A 16,625-nucleotide genomic window follows, 5' to 3' on the forward strand; every position below is an offset into this window, starting at 1 on the left:
TCCTCATGTCACATGCACTAACTTACTCTTAACATTTTCAAAGAAGGCAAGGAAATTTGGCAAGCAGGGTTTTTCCTTTCTAAATTCATGCCTAATGTTTCTTATTAAGGTCTTAAGAAAAAACTACATAGTGCCTTTCATGCTTTGCACAGCCAATGAAGATTAGTGACTGTTGTAATGTAGGGAAATAATGCAGTCATTTTGCACACAATACGGTCCCACGAACAGAAATGAGAGAAATGACCAGATATTCTACTTGATTAGTGTTGGTTGAGAACTAAGTGCTGACGAGGTCATTGGATGGAATTCTCTTGCTCTTTTCCAATTAGTGCCATGGGCAAATAGTGCCATGAAATTTTTTATGCACAGCTAAGAGGATAGAGAGGGTCTTAGTTTAGCATTTCGTCTAAAAGTCAGGCCCTTTGATAGTTGCCATTCCCACATTACTGCACATTATTGAAGTATCAGCCGAGATCATATGGTCAAGGCTCTGGATTGGGCCTTGAACTCACAAACCTACAGACCCAGAGGCAAGAGTGTTATCACTAAACTAAGACTGACACCAAAGGACCATACATATACCCCTCTAGCCCATTCCCATATTATGGATTTCATTACTTCTCCTGCTTTTAATGTTAGGATAATGAGGCTCTGGTTGGCTGGACCAGATTTGTATCCCATCTAAAACAAAGAATAGCAGTTTTAATTGCTTCCATGCCAGCAGAAGCTCCCCAGTCCTCATTGATTCTTTCATGACTATAGCTAAACTACCCACAGATTCCTTCAGCACCTAGAATATATGCCATTTGACACAAGGAATTTTTATGTCTTCAGTCCCTTTAATATATCATTAAGCTAAGTTAAACACAGCAGGATTGGCTCAGAAAAATGCACACTGTTTGAAGAATGTGATTGTGATCTGCTAAACCCATCTGCTCTTTTGTAATTTAAGTTAGGGGTCAGCCCTGTCTATATTCTTATTTGCAGACAAAAATAGATGAATAAACATTGCTGTGCATAAGGCCCTGACTTTTTTTCCAACAGCAGGTGTACTGTAATTGGTAAAAATAGCAGCGAGGATATTAGGCTGCTGCAATTTTACAATGAACCTAATTTTCAATAGAGGGATCTTCATCTGAGCATATTTTTTTATTAAGTTCTTCCTTTTGCAGCTTTTCTGATCGGCAGTGATACACAGAATGGTCACTTGATTGAGATTGTAGCCACAATCCATGAAACTGCCCTGTTTGTGTACTGAAGAGGAGGGAGAATAAGTGAATGGAAAAGGTTCTTCAAAAAGTAAAACTTCCTTGGTGGGACAAATAGAGCAATTGTACAATGCTCACAACTACATCAATGTATTAAAAAAATCTGAAATATTGTTTTATCCTTTTTAATTGTTACACTCCCCACATGTCACACATTTTTCTCTTGACCTACAGCCGAGTGCGGCCTCCCAAAATCAAATGTCACTGAGCCAGTAGACAACTAACTATAATGTAAACCTGCAGAATCTCTCACATTTCCTTGGGAGCTCAGGTCTTGAGGGTTGCTCATGAATTTATTAATAAAACATTAAAAACAAGCTTGAGTTCATAAATCAGTACCATAGAACAATAGCTTCTATGCTGGCTCTTAGCTAGAGCAAACCAACACTGATCCACTGCCCTGTTCTTTCCATAGTCCTGTACTTTCACTTGCTCTAAATGTTTATCTACATTTTCCTTAAATAGGTGCAATGGCCTCTCCTTCAATTTACTCCCTGTAGCAGAATTCTCCAACAACCCTCTGTATAAAGACTTTTCTTTCAACCTCTCTCCTCACTTTTTAATTGATGATCCCTCTTCACTGATTCTCTAATCAGAGACAATATACTTTTCCCATTCCTCAGTGGCCAAATGGCATTTTACTGATTACAGTGGAAGTAGACCTCTTCGAACATGTCTCAAGCTGGAAAATTTCTGCACTATATCTTTATTTTATGATGGCTTTACATAAGTAACCATGTACTTTCAAGATTGGCTTCCAACAGCAACATTTTTTAAAGATTCTTTTGTCTTGCTTCAACACAGGGAAAAAAAAGTAACAAAACTGGCCAGGTCAATTATATTTGCCTAGGCGATTCTGTTTTTGAAATGTTGATGTATACAAATTTACCACCTGCAAGATAAATCACAGAGAGAGAAATTAGTATGTTTGCACCTGTTTATTGAGTGCAAGATTAGCCCGAAACCTTCCAATTCTGGGGAACCATGTCTTGTGCCTGATTTGCCCCCAAAGGGCAGAGAGAGGTGTCCTGGGCTCCAACCTGAAATAGGCACTAGGCCCCTTTGTATAACTTAATTGTTAAACTCCAGAAAGCTTGTTGTTGAAGGATTATACTGGAGCCAATCTTTACTCAGTCTTACATTTATTTTACAAAATAATAAGCATACAACACCTCACTCAACCCTTCATCCCATCTCACTACGTGTCTCCTTATATATACTGAAGTATGATCCTAATTAACACCCTCCACCTGCCTAAGATTAAAAACAATTAATACTAATCAGAAGCCTAATAGGCTTGTTTGCACACTTGGTTGGAAATTGGTCATAATCTGGGTGGAGCTTGCACTGCACAATCTCCAACTAGTTTTTCTGCAGTTATAGTGGCCTAATTAGGGGTCCTTAACTGGAGTGCTGGAGGCTGCCAAAGCAAGTAAGTAAACAATTTTTCTCTTACCATAATATGGAGCCAGAAGCAGCAGCAATGCTCCTCTTGGATTCACAGCAATACTGTAGTCCATTGCTGGCACATGCTTGCCCCTGCCCCCTACAGTTCATCCCACACTGCCCTCCCGGGACCTATCTGAGGGCCAATGTCCAAACTGACCGATTTTGCACTGTGGCCAAATGCTGAGATAAATTGGGATGCCAAACTGGTGCCTGTAGCTCACCGGTTTCACAGTACAGAAGCCCAAAGAACTATTTTGGGCAATCTTCAAGCTGACCTTTGTGGGTGCAGAGTACAGATGTACCACCTGTTTATTGCCTATCGTAGGGTGCCAACCAATTTCTGGCCTAACAAAGCTAATTTTCATACACAGGTCTAATCAATTCTAAACGGTTAGGAACTAGTGCAAATCCTGCCTGAAATGTCAAATGCTATTAGCACTCAATTTCTGGTGTAAATTTATTTACATAAATATTTACAACACCAGGCACAGGCTCAGACCAGTCTAAGGAGTACCCTTTTGGTGAGAGTGAAATTTTTATGTAAATAAAGTTTAAAGGAATATGGACAATTAAGGGGTGTGTTACAATAGGGTGACAAAAACTATGAAAGCCTTTGCAGAACCTTTAAACTCATTTCACCCTATTCCCAGTCTTTGCCAAGGAGGTATGGCAGGCATAAATGAAGAGACCTTATGCACAGGCCATACAAATGACTGAGTATGCCAGCATCCAAGTTTTTGTTGTGAACTCAGTTAATGGCATTGGGGAAGAGTCCTCATTTTGCCAGAAATATTAGCAGATGAATGATGAATGCATCTGCATGACATTCCTTAAAGTTTTATACTGGTTCTGGGATAACCTGCTTATTTTAAATGGATTAACACCATCACATTGGCAGACAGAAGCATATTATACAAAGGGGTTATGCTTTCATTCACTGATATTGCCAACATTAGCAACTAAAATAACTATTCTAACAAGGTACGGGAGAGTGGGTGACACCTATGGAATTATATTCCAGTGCCTTTTGGAGAAGAAGAAAATTGGGTTTACAGGATACTACAGCACAAAAGGGAGTCTTAAGAAGATGCCTGCGACACAGAGACAAGTATTTCCAATGTGTTTTCATGAATGGTACCAAAGTTGTGAGGCAATTTCCTCTGGAGGGGGAATCCAGAACAAGAAGGCATCATTTTCAGATTAGAGCTAGGGTAAATAGATGTGAAATCAGGAAGCATGTTTTCACACAAGGAGTAATGGAAAGCTGGAACATTCTCTCCCAATAGGCTGTGGATACTGGGTCAATTGACATTTTCAAGAATGAGATTGATAGATTTTTGTTGGATACGGATATTCAGGGATATGGAGTGAAGATGATTAAATGAAATCTGAAATTAGGGCTAATTCCTTACTCATTATTTCTTTGTTTGCTCTTTCAAAACCAAAATGATTTTTTAAAAAAGCTCAGGTAATTGCAAGAAGGTTACTTCGCTAAACGTTTCTAAAAACTTCCACCACAAATTGACATTATGCCAAAGAGAAAGTCATATGCCACCTGTGAAAGTTTATCTTGCAGTTTCAGTGGGAGGTTTGCCAGTGCTTTTGAGGGCAATGTCCAAGTTTTAGTACATAATCATTTACTTGCCATGATATTTTAAGGGAGCGCAAGCTTGCTGTTAAAAAAGAGTGTCTGGCAAACCTCTCTTCAGCTGCTTTTATATTCCACACCTGTGCCCCCATTTCCTGATGCACTGATCTCACGCAAGCAGCAGCAACCCTGAAGTAAACTGACAAAATGTCTGGACAGGCCAATTTTTTTATCGGGTCTAACTGCTTACCAAACATGACAAACAGTTTATTGAGACCTGCATGAAATCTGCAGTTTGAGGCCTAGCAGTACCCAACGTGCGGGTCTTATAGAACAAAGCAGCTTTTCTTTGTGGAGAAAGAACAAGTAGGAAAGATCACTTGTCATCTTCATCAAAATGACAGTGTGCACAATGATTCAAGCGACTGTGCCCTGTGCTTGTGAACAAAGCTTTGCCAGACATTTATTTTTCTAAAAACAGAACTCCTTTAAAACATTTGTAATCCCTTAGCAAACTAGGCTAACAAGGACTTTGATCTGGTCTGTTGACATTTGGCAATATCACAAAGGTTATTTGAGGCCATCAGCTCCTCCAATTACAAAGTAAAAGGTGATGTAGCTGTCACAAATCAATATAGACTTTGGATATGGCTGATAGCTACAATGCCATTGAACAGAGAACTGCTGTTTAATCTTGTTATTATTTTTAATCAGAAAATTGTGATGTAAGCAGACATAATTATAGTTTAATGGACACTTTGTAAGAGCTTGGATTTTGCTCTTCTTATCTACAGTGGACTCAGCACCAAATTTTCAGCAATTTGCACCCAGTAGTTGTGGCTATCAGCAGACTTGCAATTTCTTCTTCTTCAGCAGCAACATAAAAGAGAATCTGCTGAAGTAGCTAGTCTGGAGAAATGGAAAGGGGGAGGGGACGAGGAAAGGTTGACTGGACAACCATCCCAGCATTTGATTTTCCACTGGGGGCAGTGAAAAGTCCAGCATGAGTTGACGTATGTCTGTTATTTGGCTTGGTAAAGGCCAAACTCTTATCAGCCACCTGTAGCAAAGGGGCAAGACTACATCTCTAAATTCAGGTAGGATAACAACCTTAGCAAACATTCTGGCCTGTCAAGAACACCAGCAGAATAAAATTTGAAAAAGGCTGCTCTGCTACTTAAAGTCTGCTGGAAGCATAGTTTAATATTTATTCAAGGTGGTTATTGTTAGAGTGGGAAAGTAAGAAAAATCAGCAGGAGAAAAGTTAGTGCCTGTAGAAAATTTAGTAAAATAAAGTTGATTGTTACCATTGAAATACTATACCAAATTAAAAGAGATCTCACTTGTTTGAATAACCTTCAGCCCTTTGGTACTTTCCATCTGTGTTGCTGACCAGCAGGTCAATCAAATTATGGGAACAAAATAGATCTGCATAACCACATTTCAAACATCCAAAGGTCAAAGGCTTGGACTCCACCTGTTTTAACCGCTATTGCTTTTCTGATACAATTAACAATGTGCAACATTCAGCAGGGGTTGGAAACACCCCTTTCAATTAAAGCAATTAGAAACCAGTCATTATACAGAATCGAATTGTACTTTAGCTGAATGACAAGTGATTGCGAAGTAATAGTCTATTTATTGAATTATAGAGGCTGTGTTTTTTCAAACGCATCCCAATCTGGATTTACTTTTCCCCATATTTCGGTGAAATTATATTTCATTTTGCAATTGTTGTAGACGAAACAGAATTTTTCCAGCCATCTAGTCAATTGTATTTTAATGTGTAATGGTCTGTCTTATCTGATTATAAATAAAGACGGGGTTTATCTTTACCACGTGCTAACCTTTGCTCTCTTTTTCCAAAGTCAGACTTCAGTAATCCAAACTGATGGCAGATTCAGTCTGGATAATGATTGACTAACCCTGTTCTGCCATTTAGTCATGTACCATTCAAAGATTCCTATAACCCAAGTTGCAAAATGTAAATCAGTTGTTGCATTATAGCTTTACTCTGTTGTACTGATTTATAATGCTACTAAAGATTAGAAGTTCAGCGTTCTGATAATAGCAGAGTTGCAGCAGCATCTCAGGGAACAGGCTGTGCTGAATTTTCTAATGGGAGTTACTTCTCCTAATTTAAATAAGTTAGCGGCAGATGAAAAGCTTGACCTGCAGCACACCTGGGGGATTGGAAACTTTAGCAAGGAAGCCACCTTACCACTAAATGGAATTTTAGTGGTGACCAAAGTGTTGACTAATTGCTCACAATAGTACAGCAACGTGTGGGTAACACTGAAGTAAAAACAGGGAATGCTGGAAATACTCGGCAGGCCAGGCAGCATCTGTGGAGGAAGAATCAAAGTTAATACTTCAGGTCGAGATGTTTCATCAGAACTGGAAAAAGTTAGAGATGTAACAGGTTTTAACAAGTACAAAGGCAGGGAAAGTGGGGAGTTGAGGAAAGGACAAAAGGGAAGGTCTGTGATGGGGTGGAAGGCAGGAGTAAGCAACACTGTTGCCTTTGATTCTGAAGGATTGGAGGTGATGCTGCAGGAGGTGCACTAAAGGCAGGTTGCTATATTTGGGTTTGAAGACCACCTCATGAATAAAAGAACAAGATGGCATCGGCAACCTGATAGAATGGGCAGACACATGGCAGATTGTTACGACCAGGTGAGAAAGGTGTTTAGGGGTCCCTTTTAGCCTTCACCTGGTCTTATTGTAACAGGATTTAATTTTTAAACACACTGTGTTTTGAGCTCCCCCTTGGTGAATCCTTGTTCACCGCTTTCCAATTATAAGGCAAAGAAATGAGCATAAACAAGCGTTCTTAGGTTTAAAGAAGAAAAATGAAATTTATTAAACTTAAACTAAAAACTCGAATTCGGTTAATGCCTACAGATACACGCCACGCCCACGCTAGCATGCATACACGACCCGCATATACAAATGGTAACAGAAAAGAGCAGAAGAAAAAATAGAGATTTTGAGGCAATATCAGAAGAGTTTCTTGTTACTGTGTTTTGAGCTCACTGTAGTCCTTTTGTAAATAGTCTTGCTTTTCGTTGGGGCCCAGTATTCTTCTTAAACCTTGTTCACTGTAGGAGACTTTTCTCTTTTGGGGTTCATGTGTGGTTCCTTTGTTCCAACTGTCTGCTAGTATGCAAAAAAGGTCTTTCTGGCGAGGGGTCTGGCAATTCCTTGTGAAAGGCCCTCTTTTCTTCCTGGCAGTAATTTTAAGTTTTAATGTTCATGTGGCGAAATAATGTGTGCCTCATTCTTGGCAAGTGGGGACCTGCATGACACAGATGAATTTCAATGCAGAAAATGTGAGGAAGAATGAGGAGAGACAATAAATGCTAAATGGCTCTGATGAAGAGTCACAGGCCTGAAACGTTAACTCTGTTTCTCTCTACCCAGATGTTGCCAGATCTGCTGAGTATTTCCAGCACGTTCTGTTCTCATTTCAGAGTTCCAGCATCTGCAGTATTTTGCTCTTATTTACCTGCTAAATGGTACAATCTTAAAGGGTGTGCAAGAAGAGAGAGACCTAGGGGTGTTTGTGCACAAATCTTTGAAGGTGACAGGAGGGGGTAGCAAAGCAGTTAATAAAGCATATGGGATCCTGGGCTTTATGAATAGAGACATAGCAATCAAAAGCCAGGAGGTTATGGTAAACCTAGCATGAAAGACCAGTTCAGCCCCAGCTGGAGTACTGTGCCCAGTTCTGGGCATCATAATTTAGAAAGGACAGAAAGGCTTTGAAGGGAGTACAGAAGAGATTTACTAGAATGGGATAGGGAATTATAGTTCCGTGGATGGATTGGAGAAGCAGGGGTTGTTCTCCTTGGAACAGAGAAGGCTAAGGAGATTTGATAGAGGTCTTTAAAATCATGGAGGGTTTAGAATAGTGAATAAAGCGAAACTGTTTCCAATGGCTGAAGGTTGATAACAAGAGGGCTTAAATTTAACATGATTGGCAAAAGAACCAGAGACGACTTTAGGAAAAACGTTTTAATGCAGCTAGTGGTTAGGATTTGGAATGTACTGCCTGAGGGGGTGGGGGGGGGGTGGTGGTGGGTGGTGGTGGATACAGATTCAATAGTAGCCTTCTAAAGAGAATTGGATAAATACTTGAAGGAGAAAAAACTGCAAGGATAAGTGGAAAGAGGAGGGGAGTGAGACTAACTGGACTGCAGTTTGGAAGAGCTGGCGCAGACTTGCTTCTTTCTGTGCTATATTATTCCATGATTGTCTGAAAAGAATGGGTGGCAGCTACATGAAAGGAGGTTACCGACTTAATCAATGTACTCACCTGATTTCTCATATCAGAAGAAAAGTGAAAGTGACTGTGCTCTTCGATCTTGTTTACATTCCTTGTGCAGTCCCCTCAACCAGGGCACAAACCTAAATTTGGGAGTTGCCGTTTGAAAATTTTTATTTATTTATTTTATTATTTTTTAAATTTATTTTTATTTAGAGATACAGCACTGAAACAGGCCCTTCAGCCCACCGGGTCTGTGCCGACCAACAACCACCCATTTATACTACCCCTACAGTAATCCCATATGCCCTACCACCTACCTACACTAGGGGCAATTTATAACAGCCAATTTACCTATCACCTGCAAGTCTTTGGCAGTGGGAGGAAACCGGAGCACCCAGAGGAAACCCACGCAGACACAGGGAGAACTTGCAAACTCCACATAGACAGTACCCAGAATTGAACCCAGGTCCCTGGAGCTGTGAAGCTGCAGTGCTAACCACTGCGCCACTGTGCCGCCCCAAAAAAGTACATAAAACTGCTGCATCCAGTTACTCCGCCACACCCTCCACCCACCTTCCCCCCACCACCTCAAACCCCTTCCCCTCCCCTCCCCCACTATGTGCATACTGCAATACTGGCTTACGGGGAGGGTGCCATTGAGTGGTCTAGGGAACCATCTCCTTGCAACCATCTTATGCAGCAAAAACAACGCTTCATCAGACATCAAACCAGGGATCAGGTGCTGGGCTGATCCATTACTTGCCTAAAGACGTATCCCCCGTACTTTGAGTTTTCCTTTGACTTCATTTTTCCCTGTCACCTCTTAATCCCTAGTTGCTTCTGCCTTGGCAGAATTGTTGAAATGACTTTTGATCCTTTCAAAGATTTTGACATGCTCCTCTAATTGTCTCACCCATCCCATTAAGTTTCACATAAGCGTAAAATCCCATCACTAGTGTGCACCCTAGACTTGCCCAAGTCTACACTTGGACCAATCAATAAGCATACAAATTTAGGGCGGCACAGTGGCGCAGTGGTTAGCACCGCAGCCTCACAGCTCCAGGGACCCAGGTTCGATTCCGGGTACTGCCTGTGTGGAGTTTGCAAGTTCTCCCTGTGTCTGCGTGGGTTTTCTCCGGGTGCTCCGGTTTCCTCCCACAAGCCAAAAGACTTGCAGGTTGATAGGTAAATTGGCCGTTATAAAAATTGTCACTAGTATAGGTAGGTGGTAGGGAAATATAGGGACAGGTGGGGATGTTTGGTAGGAATATGGGATTAGTGTAGGATTAGTATAAATAGGTGGTTGATGTTCGGCACAGACTCGGTGGGCCGAAGGGCCTGTTTCAGTGCTGTATCTCTAATCATAATCTAATCTAAATTGAGGGCTATGACCACATTACAGACATATTTTTGCTCTCGATTTTCTCGCATTGCTCTGAGGGTGGGGGCAGAAAATTGGAAGGGTTCTTGTTTCATCCTTGCCTGCTTGTATGACAGTAAAGTTCAGATAGTAAAAGTCAGTAAAAGAAGTGCAAGTCCAAATATTGGCAAGAATCTTCAAATTAAAAAGTATTGATGAATTGACATTATATGTCACATTTTCCATCATTGCTGTCATAGGAGCACTAGATACAGAGAAACAGACAGCAGCATTTAAAATCCACAAGGCAGAGTAACTGATTCATTTCTGCACAATGAAAGGGGCAAATCCACATTCAGATTTTGTAACTTTATCCAGAACAGAAATTTTTATTAATTGCCCAAACTGCGCACCCCTTTAAGCTGCTGCAGTCATCTCTTTTGCACCACCCGCCGAACCCACACCGCCGCTCCCTGCTACTCCCCACCCCGGGATCAATAGGTTCCCTATGTTTATGGGAATCCTGCTGAAACCTGCTGAAAATAAATTAATTAAGGTTGACCCCGGGGAGTTTCCCGGGATTAGCAGAAGTCCCGTCAGGCAAATGCCAGTCTCATCCCACTAAACTTCTGGAGGTGTTGTTGCCAGAATGGATAATCTGTGACCATCATTCTGGTAAATGCATGCCAATTGTTAAACATTTAGAACTGATTTAACACCAGTAGATCCCGTAAGTGCTACTGAAAAAGATAATCAAACTTTTACAATGTGTTCTATTGTATCACCTCACTCTTTCACGGTGCTTTAATGTAGTTTCACTTTAATTAAATGTTAAACAAATTCAAACAGTACGGGGAAAAATGATAGTAATGACAATGCTGCACTGATCACCTGAGGGAACATGTCCAAAAACTTCACATACACCAAACAGTAAATACACTAATCCCTGTTTAAATTGCAGGCCACCGAATTTTATGACTGCAAGCGAACTTCTGCTCACAGTGCCTTACCCATTAAGGGCTGAATTTTATCAGCGCACTGCGCTGTGAAAGCGGTGGCCTTCTGACATGGAGGTGCCGCCACTGAGCCCCTGTGATATTACGTGTGGGGGCTCATTTAAATAGGGGGGTGTGGAGAGGCCGCTCCTGATGACCTAGAGGAGGCGGCTGCCACGTCCCCAGCAACGGCGTCTGCCGCCACTGAGCAGGTGCCGGTGCCAATTTTAAAGGGCTTCAAGCCCTTAGCAAAGTTTTAAATTTTTCAAGGTGTATTAGAATTAAATTTTTCCAGTAAATAATTAGGAGATGGAGGCCGTTCCCCAACCGCATCCCCACCCCCCAGGTCTTTTCAATGCCCTATATTAACATAACTTATTTTATTCCCAACCCGAACATTACCCGCCAACCTTCTCACATTTGCCCTTCAACCCCTTCCCACCACCCCCACAGCCAATAAAACTTGTTTTCCCTGCTCCCCAACCCCTCCTGCCCTGAAAGTTCCGTACGGAGCTCCGAAAGCATGCGAGTTGCGATTGGCGGTCGTAAAATCTTCGTGGGTCAGCCGCCGCCAGCAGGTAAGGTCATTTGCATCTTATGTATGTTCATTTTAATATTATTTTGAAGACCCCGTCGCCGCACCAAGGTCCCCCCGCGGCTGCTAATATGTGGCGGGCCCTTCTCGACATCGGGCGTTGAGGCGGGCCTGTCCCCACAGAATTTTCTGGGCTCTTCCTGCCGTGACCCATGGCATCGAGGGGCTGGTAAAATGCAGCCCTAAAACTGGGCGCGCCTTTTGGGATCTGGCTTAATCTAAGAAATCTCTTTAAGGGAGAAGCTAAGATGTCTGATATGTCACAAGGTGTGACTGGGGAACTTACACCAGGATCCATGATTGAAATGAGGAAGAGCAGTTTATGAGGAGTAAAAAAGTGCAAGTGCAAATGACCTCTAAGCAGTTTTTGTCACAGGCAAGCTTTCCTGGGAGTTTGACGTGGACATATAAGAGGAAGTTTGTTTTCATTATCTCCACAAAACAGGTTACCACAGGGTTGTACCCTTTGCTGCACGATGATCTCTTCACATCTGTATCAAGGATGGCTCTTCCTGTAGAAGTGATGATTACCACATCATGAAACTTTACAGTTAGCTTATCATCTCAGAAAATATGCATTGTCTGTAAGGGGGATGGGAGCAGATTCAATAGTAACCTTCAAAAAGGAATTCTACATATACCTGAAAATGAAACACTTGCAGGCCTATGGGGAAAGAGCAGGCGAGTGGAACTACTTGGATAGCTCTTTCAATGAGTGGGTACAGACCAAATGGCCTCCTTCTGTGCTGTTCTCCCACATCAGGCAGCTTGCATTGTGCCAAGGAGGTGACATGCAGTATGTTTGCAAGAGGAAACACTTTCACCAGCTTTCACCAGTTTTCTTGTGGAGGGGGCATTATAGGCACAGAATGTACTGCTTTCAGCAGCTGGTAGACTCCCATTGGGCTGAAATGTGTTCTGTGGCAGGGTTTCCTGCATGAGCCGAAAAGAGGGGGTAATCCCGCCTCTGGCATTTGGAGCACCCACCCCCCGCCTCCCCCGCACCCCCCCCGCCTGGCGTGATTCTATGGCACCAGGCCAGTTAGCAGCTCAGTAGTATCAGCAGTGCCACGGGGAGCCCTGGCCATTACAGGCACTGCACCAGGCCTTGGACACATACCCAGCGCTGGAGCACGGACCTGAGGAAGGTGAGGTAGGTGAGGCGGGCTCATCGGGGCCAGTCCAGCAGGCCCCAGTGATGTGGGGGAGGGAACGTTAGTGTTCAGTACAGGCGGAGGAGGGTCCAGGGAGGTGGGTTGTTTGCTGGTGGGGCCATCCGTGTGCCACAGATTTCCCACAAAGGAGGACTCCCCCAAGCCCGCAGAGAGGCTTAATGCCAGTGGGGGGGAAAGAGGCCGTTAAGTGGCTGTTAATAGGTCTCTTAAAGGCCTCTATTGGCCTCTCGGTGGGTAGGCTGTCTTTGGCCTATCCCACCCCCAACAAAATTGCGGTGCGGCGGGAAAGCAATGGGCCCTGCGCCTCCCGCCTCCTATTACAATTCTATGGGTCCCCCCAGCCTCTTAGACCATCTCCAGGGGGCCCATTAAATTCAGCCCATTGAGTGCAAAGAGTTGGATGTAGTACCCATGTGAGTATCAGGGCTCTTCTTCCAAGGTCTTCATGAAGAGAAATGGTTTGCACTTAATTCATGGTCAATGTTATCTAACCACAGAAACATCATGTGCACCTGCATGGACATTATCTAGGAGGTAGCCATGGTGCCTTCATTGTGCAGCACTCCTGACTCTTAGGGAAATTGCATTGATGGCTGTTGACCCCTAACAGCAGAAAAACATTCCTGCATATCATTTGCTGAACCATCAATAGAAGTATATTTTGCAAATGAGCAACAGTTGTGCATAATTCTTCAAATGATAGCTCCCAGAGCGTGTAGGAGTTCCCACCATATGCTCATGCCATGGTTGATAGGGCTCCTCAAGTACTGTGAGAATAATAGAGATTCCAGTTAACTTCACTTTTCTTCTGATTCAAGCAACGTTTCTCCTTATTTGCACCCAGGTAGGAAGGAGTTGGGTAACTGCATTGACTCGGTTACTAACCTCCTTTCGTTCAGCTGGGAACATTTTTTTGGGTTGGGGTGGTAGGAATGGCCCTTCCTTTTGGGGCATCTTCTGTACGCAGACCATCCTCTCTTCATCAAAGGAAACAGTTTTGCTTACATGTGTCTGTTGTACATTGTGTACAATTAGTCAACCCCTGTCTGGTCTCCCACATTCAACTCTCCGTAAACTGGAGGACATCCAAAACTCTGCTGCCCGTGTCTTAACTCGCACCAAGACCTGTTCCCCATCACCCCTGTGCTCACTGACCTACATTGACTCCCAGTCAAGCAGCACTTTGAATTTAAAATTCTCATCCTTGTTTGCAAATCCCTCCATGGCCTCGCCCCCTCCTTGTCTCTGTAAACTCCTCCAGCCCCACAACACTCCGAGATATCTGCGCTATTCGGTTGCCGAGGCCCTAAGCTCTGGAATACCCGCCCTACAGCCCTCCGCCTCGCATTCCTCCTGTAAGATACTGCTTAAAATCTATCTCTTTGACCAAGCTTTTGGTCCCCTTTTGTGGCTTGGTGTCATACTTTGTTATATAATGCTCCTGTGAAGCGCTGTGAGATATTTTATTACATTAAAGTCGCTATATAAATATGTTGTTGTTGTTTTCTGGCATCATCACAACTTTCTCTTTTTTTGACAAGCTATAAGAGCTGCTCACTTGTTAAATTTTGCAATTCTCTACTAAATATGCTCTGGGAAAGTTTTTCCTTGCATGTAGCCCCGTCAAAAGAAGGGTCAGTATGAGGGTCATCAACTCTGGGTGGTCATATTCCTGGAGGATTCATCACATGACCTCCTGCCCTCACTCAGTCAAACAACTTTTTTTCCAGTTCCCATATTTTTATGAATAATTAGCAAAAGTGTTCCAAGAAAAAGCAAGCAACACACAGGAAAACCCTGAAGTGTTGGCAACACGAGTCAGTTCTTATAACACATGCACTAGGTGCAGTTGCATTCACACATTGGGCCAACATAACCCTATTTATGGTGGGATCATAAAATCTGGGCTACTGTGGTTTTAAAACTTAATTTATACTTGTTCATTCAATCCTACCTTACAAAGAACTCTACCAAAAAATTCAAATAAGACTATCACTGTAAGGATGTTGTGAGAGGCCACAGACTCTGTGCTAGATAGAGGGAACAAATTGCCATGGCTCCACATAAAATTTGCTATCCAATGACTCCTCCTGGAAAGTGAGGATAGGTCGACATTGGATGAACACAGAATTTGGCTTGGCTATAGCACTCCCCAGAATTTATTTGTCCGCTGACACTCGGACCAGGATTCTCTTCTGCTTATTCTGGTGCTGCAGCAGTGGTCCCATTGCAGCATTGCCAGGATTTCACAGCTGGGCAATGGTGGACTCCGTCTTGGCATAAGTCTGAGATATCTGAGAAATGTAGTTTAACTCAGGAATCTGGGTCAGAATACTGGTAGTGTTGGAGAGATGGGCAAATGTCCACTGCTGGGAGGACAACCTCAACCTCACTGTTCAAGCTCTCAGCACCTTCAGAAGTCGAGTGGAGAAAATCGAAAGCAGGAATTGCATATAGTGGGAGAAAATGCATGTACATAACAACAATAACTTATATTTAAATAGAATCTTTAATGTAGTAAAATGCCCCAAGGCACTTCATAGGAGCATTATTAAGCAAAATTTAACCTTAACCATAACTTGTATATCCTACAGGTAGTATTAGCATGTGCTTGGGAGCACCACCAGTAATAGCAAGCACATGGGAACACCACCACCTCCAAGTTCCCCTCCAAGTCACACACCATCCTGACTTGGAACTATATTGCCATTCCTTCATCGTTGCTAGGTCAAAATCCTGGAATTTCCATTCCTAACATCACTGTGGGAATACCTTCACCACATAGACTGCAGCAGTTCAAGAAGGCTGCTCATCACCACCCTTTCAAGGACAATTAACAAAGGGCAATAAATGCTGGCTTTGCCAGTGATGTCCACATCCCATGAACAAATAAAAAAATAGAAGTCAGGGAGGGGGGAGATTGTTACATTCAATGTGGATGTAATAGCAGAGCAAATAATTTTTCTTTTAATATTTTAGCAGAATTTATCAACTAGAATTTGCATGATTTTTTACCTTTTTCTCATTTAGATTGGGTTTACATTGGAAACATCAACACCAAGAGACAGTAGTATCTGCTGATTCCACAATGATTTTTAATATTCTTCGCAAAATATATGATTTATAGTTTTACTACAACGGACATTAATCTGTAATCAGATTTTAAATATATGGATATCATTGCTATTTTGGAACATTAGAGAACTTAAAGTCCAGTGCAAATTTCACTCCAATGATGTGAGCTGCAAATTACTCAGCAATTTTTCTTTTTAATGTCATTAGGTTGTATATTTGCAAACACATTTTACTCCACCACGAATGTTCAATGGTGATTTTTGCTTTACCCCTTTAAATTGTATGGCCTCCTGCCATACAATTTTGAGATCCAAGTAAATACGAAAAGCTCATTTGTAGTTTTTATTTTTATTTGCCAGTTCCTAAAGATTGAGACCATGTTTGGGGTTAGGTGTACTTTCTGTTCTGTTTTATATATCCAGGATTTGCCTGTACAGATTATTAGCTCTTACAGATGTTGCATGAAAGAGATTTCAAAACCTCAAGGTTTCCTTCAGGGCAGAAAGCGTACAAGTGTATAATGGTGAGTCTATTGACAGAGTACTTGTTTTCAGACTGCATTGATTTCTGACTGTTACAGAAAGATTTCTACATTTAACAGATAGTGTGGGCCGCTAATTAGGATGCGGTTATTTTACAGGTAGAATGTTGTCAGGCACCAAATGATTCCTGGTATAATTAAGTAGGCTTTGCATGATGGAAATGATTTGCTAAAAGGGATGATTAATCTACACTAAGGCATATCAAATGAATAGCATTCAACTACACAAGATTAGGACAAGGAAGCACAGCCCATTTAAACAATAGCTCCATTCAGTGTTCATTGCCTCCAGCTATGGAGTATTTTTGT

At 42.2% G+C, this 16,625-nt stretch overlaps 1 long non-coding RNA gene across 1 annotated transcript in view; it reads left to right on the plus strand.

Annotated features, from left to right (window-relative positions):
- The first annotated feature begins 5,274 nt into the window (after positions 1–5,274).
- LOC137376489 (uncharacterized) overlaps positions 5,275–16,625 on the plus strand; it is a 200,683-nt gene continuing 189,332 nt past the window's right edge. Inside the window, exon 1 of the long non-coding RNA XR_010976249.1 lies at positions 5,275–5,402. This is a non-coding gene — a long non-coding RNA (uncharacterized lncRNA). The remainder of the gene's footprint in view (positions 5,403–16,625) is intronic.

The sequence above is a fragment of the Heterodontus francisci genome, chromosome 13, assembly GCF_036365525.1.
Source record: "Heterodontus francisci isolate sHetFra1 chromosome 13, sHetFra1.hap1, whole genome shotgun sequence".
Classification (NCBI taxonomy): domain Eukaryota; kingdom Metazoa; phylum Chordata; class Chondrichthyes; order Heterodontiformes; family Heterodontidae; genus Heterodontus; species Heterodontus francisci.